Source organism: Monopterus albus, unplaced genomic scaffold (genome assembly GCF_001952655.1).
Source record: "Monopterus albus unplaced genomic scaffold, M_albus_1.0 scaffold177.1, whole genome shotgun sequence".
Lineage (NCBI taxonomy): Eukaryota > Metazoa > Chordata > Actinopteri > Synbranchiformes > Synbranchidae > Monopterus > Monopterus albus.
This window is the reverse complement of record NW_018128057.1, coordinates 416604-424106: the sequence shown is the minus strand read 5'-3', so window position 1 is coordinate 424106 and position 7503 is coordinate 416604. Positions and strand designations below refer to the sequence as shown.

At 42.2% G+C, this 7503-nt stretch overlaps 1 protein-coding gene across 2 annotated transcripts in view; it reads right to left on the bottom strand.

Annotated features, from left to right (window-relative positions):
* The window catches only part of slc16a12b (solute carrier family 16 member 12b), a 16626-nt gene extending 12761 nt beyond the window's left edge, over positions 1–3865 (bottom strand). The window contains exons 1-2 of one of the 2 annotated variants that reach the window (XM_020616667.1): positions 3619–3865; positions 2892–3070 (exon numbers count right to left, since the gene is read on the bottom strand). The gene's annotated coding sequence lies outside the window, so the exon portion shown is untranslated. Of the gene's footprint in view, positions 1–2891; positions 3071–3197; positions 3311–3618 lie in introns of those variants that run through there. The other variant, XM_020616668.1, reaches the window with a different exon arrangement.
* Positions 3866–7503: the final 3638 nt, after the last annotated feature.

The following is a 7503-nucleotide window of genomic DNA, read 5'->3' as shown; positions in this document are numbered from 1 at the left end:
CAAAAGGAGCCCCTACCAAGTATTGAGTACATATACAGTAAATGAACATACTTTCCAGAAGGCCAGCAATTCACTAAAAATGTTTTTTATAGGTCTTATGAGGTATTCTAATTTATTGAGATAGTGAATTGGTGGGTTTTTGTTAAATGTGAGCAAAGTCATCACAATTAAAAGACCCAACGGCTTAAACTACTTCATTCTGTGTGTACTGAATTTATATAATACACGGGTTTCACTATTTGAGTTGAATTACTGAAATAAATGGACTTTTCCACGATATTCTAATTTATTGAGCTGCACCTGTATCTTCTTTGCTCGCTTTGAGACCGCCGCACACCTGCACACACTGGCCCCCTAAAACTCTAACACCGCCCCTCAATCTCTCCAGCAGCATGAGGTGAGGAGGACACTGAGTGCAGTGAACCCCAGGTAAGCTGCTGGACCTGATGGCATCCCAGGAGCTACGGTATGGTCAAAGCATGTGCAGAACAGCTGACAGGGATCCTCACCAAGTTGTTCAATCTCTCCCTGACGCATGCCATTGTCCCAAAATGCATGAAGTCTGCCATCATAATCCCAATTAAAAAAAAACAAACAAACATAGACAGCCTCAAGACTATGGACCCATAGCCCTCACATCTGTTATTATCAAGTGTTTTGAGCGGGTAGTCTCTCAGCACATCAGACTGCTCACCCTAGGGATTGCCCCTTCAACCTACACCTGGATTAAACATTTCCTCACAAATCGCCCACAATCTGTTAGACTTGGCCCCCACCTTTCCTCCATGATCACACTCAGCACTGGCTCCCCCAGGGCAGTGTGCTGAGCCCCCTACTGTACGCCCTGTATACCTACGACTGCACGCCGACCCACCCAACCAACACCATCATCAAGGATTGTACCACCGTGGTCGAGCTCCTCTCTGTCACCACCTTCACATTTCTTTCCATATCTCTGCTGATCTTTCCTGGACTTATAAAATCAAGGTCTAGCGAAGAAGGTCCAGCAATGGCTGCACTTCCTGCGAGTACTCGGGAAGAACAGCCTGGACAAGAAGCTGCTGCTGGCCTTTTATCACACCTCTGTGGAGAGCATTCTGACGTACTGTCTGGGGGTGTGGTATGCAGGCTCAACAGATGAGGACAGAAAGGCTGTGCGGAGGGTTATTAACAGTGCCCAAAAAAATCACTGGCTGTCCTCTGCCCTCCCTGGAAGACATTTCCAGGTCCCGCTGCCTCAGTAAAATCAAGGTCATCATAGAGGACCCCTCACATCCCACCCACCACCTGTTTGACCTGTTGACTTCTAGATGGCATTTCAGGTCTAGAAAGTCTCAAACCACCAGGCTGACGAACAGTGTTTTTCCATGGGCCATACTGATAGCAAACAATCACTGACCCCCACTTCCCCCACATGCACACACATACACATGCACATGACAGCACAGCATGGACTCCTTATCTTCTACCTCAACTGAATGTGCAATTCCATTCCAGATTTTTATTTGCTATTTATGCATGTACTATGTACATTTCTATTTTACTTTCTATTTATTTATTATTTTCTTTTTTCTATTGTTTATATTTATATTGTGTATTCTTTCCCCCTTTTCTTTTAAATTGTAAATAGAATATTTATTGTACTTTGTATTTTAAAGTGTGCTCTGTTGTTGAGTAGAGAACCCATTTTTTCATTGTACTCCCACGTGCAATGACAATAAAGACTGTTCTGATTCTGATAAGTGCAGCCAGACAGACAGGTCTAACCAGACCACCATTTATGTCCAGTGTGTTCATTAACAGTAAGCGCTCCTAGGTGTTTACTGCTGGAGGGGGAGACACACACTTATTTAATGTGCAACTTTTAGTCTCACTCTATCTTAAACAGTTAAGTTTTAATACAGTACAGTTGTCATGGACGAGGACATGAGCTATAGAGACCCAAACTGTTTTTTGTGCCAGGCATGTTTATTTCTGCTGTAAAGTTGGGCATTTTAACTTGGGAGTTTATGGGGACTGACTCCCTTCTGGGTAGTCCCTCTAGTGGCTGTTCGAGGAACTGCAGGTTTTTAGCAGCTACATTTCTCAGCAGCCGAAGAGGTACTCCAACTGTTTAGTTCAGTGAAAGCAGAAATACTACAGAGTGAGAGGTCCTGCATTCAAAATGTTACTTAAGTAAAAGTACAAAAGTCTTAGCATAAAAAATATACTTGAAACAGCAGTCATTCAGCAGAATGGCACATTTCATGAGTGTATTACAATGACTGATGCATGACAGTGTTCACCACCTACACACTGCAGCTGCTAAAGGTGGAGCTAACTTTACATCATTTCTTCAGACCGCCTTAAATTCCTGACTCTTGGTATTTTAATAAACGTAACAACCTTCCAAATGTTTAATAGTGAAATCAGTTGAGCTGATCAGTTACAGGTCACTTCATTTAACGGACTTTGGAAGAAGTTGGCCTTTTACAAAACTCCATTAATAACTCTGTAAAAACATGTTTTTAGTTTTGTTTATTGTTAATTACAACAATCGCATCCATCAGAACAGACTGTGCCTCTGACTGATATGCAGGATACTTTGACCCATATTTAAAACTAAACGCCAACTCTACACACTTTACTCTTTTCAGGTTGTTTCTTTGCAAGTAACGGGATGTTAACACTTAAGATCTATCTATCTATCTATCTATCTATCTATCTATCTATCTGTCTGTCTGTCTGTCTGTCTGTCTGTCTGTCTGTCTGTCGTTCGTTCTTTTGTCTGTATTGTATGTTTAACCATAGTTTGACCATCGCGAACACTTAAACATGATCATTCTGATCTTCCTTAGTCTCTCTCCTTCAGTCTCTGATCAGTTATTGATAGTTTGGTATCGATTTCTTACCGCGACACTGCGCTTTTCCGGCCGAGTTTCTGTTTGGGGACCAGGATCCGTCTGACTCCTGTTCGGCTCTTCTCTGTCTCACCTGTCGATTCGTCGGTAACGCTCATGTTACTTTCATCCTCGGGGAGGCACAGGGTTGGCCCCGCCCGCAGATTTCTGCTCCTTGTTAAGAACGTCACCTGTAGAAGACGTGAAAGAAGCAAACAGAAAAGGTTGCCCACGGTGATGTGACTCAGCGGGAGTCGGGGATTAATCCTGAAACTTCATCCTAATCCTTAATTAACTGATCTGAAGTTTGTTAGTTACTTGGGTAAAGTTGGAAAGGTATTCACACATTCGAAGTTTCCGGATCAATATGGGGAATGCTGCTAAAATAAAAACGACGTCTCTGTGGTTTCGTACTACTGTAAACAACGAGCTACAAGCTCATTTTGATCCAAACGACCTGATTTTGCTCCAGAGAAATGTCCTGGTCTCACTGTGCAGCGGCTGACACGACTCAGGGACCGTCTACAAAGTGCAACACTGGAGAGACAGAGGCCTATACTGCCGATATTTTGTATATTCTACTTATTCTATACTGCAACAGTTTAGGCAAAAGCATATTTTTTTCCATTTTGGTGATATTTATTTATAGACAGTGCGATCCATGGCTGTCTTCAGCGCGCCTCCTTTGCGGATTAAAGCTCTAGATACATATTCTGGAGCTGTAAAGACCACCCCAAACCTGATGAGGTGCATCCAAACTTCTCTGGATCCAGACTGCTCGGTGCCAGCCTACATCATGCCTGTGGGCTTTCCTATCCAAACATGAACGCATGGACAATCCCGAAACACGGCGCGCACACACAACCGCTGCAACCTCAGCGGACTCTGCTCCACATCACTCAGGGCAATCAGAGGATGTCTCTGTCCCGATCCCCTCCTCCCATTCAGACCCCCACCTCCATCTGACTCATCACACAAGAAGCTACTTAAAGATGCAACTAAGAAACTCAGTCAACTCGACGAACTATTCAACAGCAAAAGCTACACATCATCAATCAGGTCCGCCAGAGATGAAACACAACCCATGCCACTTCCTCAAAGCAGCGAACTTAAACAGCCGGCGGCATGGTCAGCCTCATGGTAGCGAAATATGGAAAATATGGAAATGTTCAGTCACAGCCAGATTCCTGTACACGCGACTGACTAGCAAGTCGTTTTAATACCAGCTAGGTTTCATGCTTCTTACAGAGACCTGGCTTGAAAACAGTTTTCATCGAAACAGCACCTTCCAAGATTATAACTTTTATATTAGATTAGATTAGATTCAACTTTATTGTCATTACTCATGTACAAGTACAAGGCAACAAAATGCAGTTTAGCATCTGACCAGAAGTGCAATGACAGCAGTGCAGAGTGTGCAGTATCTACAGTCTGTACAGTCAGAACTAATTTACTGATATGTATGATTGATATTTACAGCAAGATATGTGGGGTGATGTATGATGTACAACAGACTGTGGATTTAAATCACAAGTAATGGACAAGGTACATTAAGCTTATAGAACACTAGTGCAATGGGATGAGATGAAATGAAATAGTGCAGAGTATCTGCATATGTAGAGCAGTATTCTGTGAGTGGAGTATGTGCAGATTAACAGATCAGAGTGTTTCTAGACTTGACAGAAGGGGCTATGCTGCTCCTGCTATTTCTAAGGCTACATTTCAGTGTGAGCACATTTCATTTGGTGATTTTAAAGTTGCTGAATATCTCTGCACTGTGCTGAAAATGTCACCAAGCATTTCATTAGTTCCTGCCTGCATACCCTCTAAGTACTGTGCACACTTGCCTGATGACTTGCGAACTCCTGTCACTTATTTAATAATCAATAATAATAGTAATTATACTAATAATTATTTGTATTTCAGCTCTTTTATTTTAGACAGAGATTTAGTCATATAGACAATCTCAATGATAACACTGCCAATGAACGTTTGACACTTTTGACCAAGTACAAACCAAGTCATCAATGAGAAAAGTAGGAGTTTCTTGGTAGCAGTGGAAGAGTTATGACTACTCCCTGAAGAGCATAAGCTTCAACATCCATCCTGGGAAGTAAATCTGGAGGACCAACATCCGAGGGTGGTCTCTATGATCATAATCTTCCGAATCCAACAGTCGGAGATGCTACTAGCTGCATTAAACTCAAACAGAATTAAATTGGTAAAAAAAAAAAAGTTCTGGTGTTTTGTAGCAGAGAAAAGCCTGGGCCGGGGAACTCAGGCTCCAGAGGAGCAAACAAAGCCGTTTCCAAGTGAAACATCACATTCAGTCAGTGAAATGATGGAGAACCAAATGAGAACTGGAGCTGACTTGTATCAGAGTGAACAACAGCTGAAATGAAGCCGCTCCCCAAACAGGTGTCTCGGCTCTCTGTGGAACTTTATCTAGTTGTAGCTTTGAAATCCTGATGTGAACCCTTCTCTGCTGCACGCTGGCAATAAATGAATGTGAGCAGGAAGCGGTGGTTGAAGTATTTGAAGTGGTTGTTTCTATGAGTGAGTTTGATATGACAGAATATCATATCAATCCACCAGTGATCTGAGGATGTCAGCCAAAGGCTCTGATAAAGAGGCATTATTGAATGATTGATTAATGCTTAAATGTTCCAAGATGCATGTTAACCTTGTTGCCTAACAAGCTGTGGCTCAGTCTGAGTCATGGATGAGGATGCCAGTGAAAGCTGTTCATCTGGCGCATATGTCCAAAGTTAAAAAAAAAAAAAGAACCTTTCTCTTCCGGGTTTGCCTCTGTGACCCTGTGCACATGCACATTGTGCCCGCCCATGCCCTTCCTTCTGGCTCTGCTAGAACAGAATTTCATTGTGGTTTCCAGCATAGTTTATTAACCAGTGACAGTTTCAACATTACAGCTCACACAGTAAGTCCACTACATTTGCCACATGATTAGCAAAGTTTTTAACTTTAGTTCCAGCTGTTGTTATAGTGAGTCAACATCTGCCAGAGTCCCTGTCCCTGCCCTGAGTTTTCCTGGCTCTGTCCTGTTCCGGACAGTTCTAGACAGTGACGTTCGTCATCCAGTCTCCAGATGCCTCTGGATTATCCCTCTGTCTCAGCCCTGCACACCCGCCCCTCAGTCCTGACTCGCTCTCACCACACGACGCCACGCACCCCATTAGTTCCTTTACTGCTCTGTTTCCTTGCCAGATGGTCTGATGTGGTCTCTGTAGTTGCCTTTCCCTGGAGCCTCTTTTTTCTAGCCCTTTGTGTTCCCAGTGTTGCTTGTGTTGTTTCTGATTTCCTTTGTTTGGATTCTGTTTAAATTTGGACTCACTGTCCTGCCAAGTCCCCTGAATTTTTTGCTCGGCTCCAGTTGTTTGTATGCCTCCAGCCCCTGTTTAGTTTGGGTTCCCACTCAGCGCTGATTCTCCTTGCATGATTTTGTTGTCTGGATTTGCCTTGTATTGTGTTTCCCTGCACTGCCAGTAAAATGTCCTATTGCATGTGCTGTCCTATCTGCCTAGCATTTGTGTGATTGTGTCCAATCCTCTCAGTTTGCTGTTTTGTATAAAAAATGTGACAGTATTAATAAGTCAGTCAGTGTCTGTATTTCAGATCTTCTGCTGCTCAGCACATTTTGCAGCTACAGGTTGTCAGAGGAGTTTGTCTGCTTTTTAATTTGTTTGATTTCTGCTCATCATTCTCACACTTCAGTCTCATTTTCACAAAATTGCATCATGTAGTAATTGCTGCATGAGCTGCCAACACAAGTTTAAAAGAAGAAAAATAAAGAAAAGTCTGAAGAACATCTTTGCCGTTTTCATGACCTTTCAGCTCTGTATTGATCCGTGGAACATCAATAGGGACTGACATCAGTTCACTTCAGCAGAACTGACAATCAAGGCAAGTTTAACACTTGTCGCACCTCTCCGTTTAAAATAATGAATTTTATCACACAAAAGACTCGATATGTAAACGGCCCATTCCACACACTTTCCCATTCTTTCTGTCTAGGTCGTCCTGAATTTCTTTGCTTTCAGATTTTTCATCAGCTGATGGCCTACTTGTTCTCCATTAGCAAGATTGTTAGACTACCTACAATGTAATATAGGCTAGTTAAACTAATACTCATGTTTTTAACACTTTATTGAACAAAGATGTGCACAGAAGCGTAGGCACAATCAAGATTTCACAAGTACAAACCTCAAGCTTAGCAGGAAGGGAAGATAAAAGACAACTAGAGGAGAGGAAAAAATAAATCGAATTGGGTTCATTTAATAAAGAAAACAAAGTCCTTTTTGTTATTAACATATTCCTGTGACTTATACGGCAGTTATAACTCATTCTTCCAGTGATTAAAACAGGGCTTCATTTTAAGATAGCTACATTTTATGCATAAAGAATTTACCCAGTAACAGTAGATTGTATGAGAGCAAAGGCCAGACTCTTATCACTGACAAACAAACCAAACATGACATTTTGCACTATAAGCTCTGTCATATGTAGCCAGCTCCCTCCAGAGAAAGTTCACATTGTCACAATAGGAAAACAAATGATCCAAATTTCCAATATACAGGGGGTACGGAAAGTATTCAGACCCCCTTAA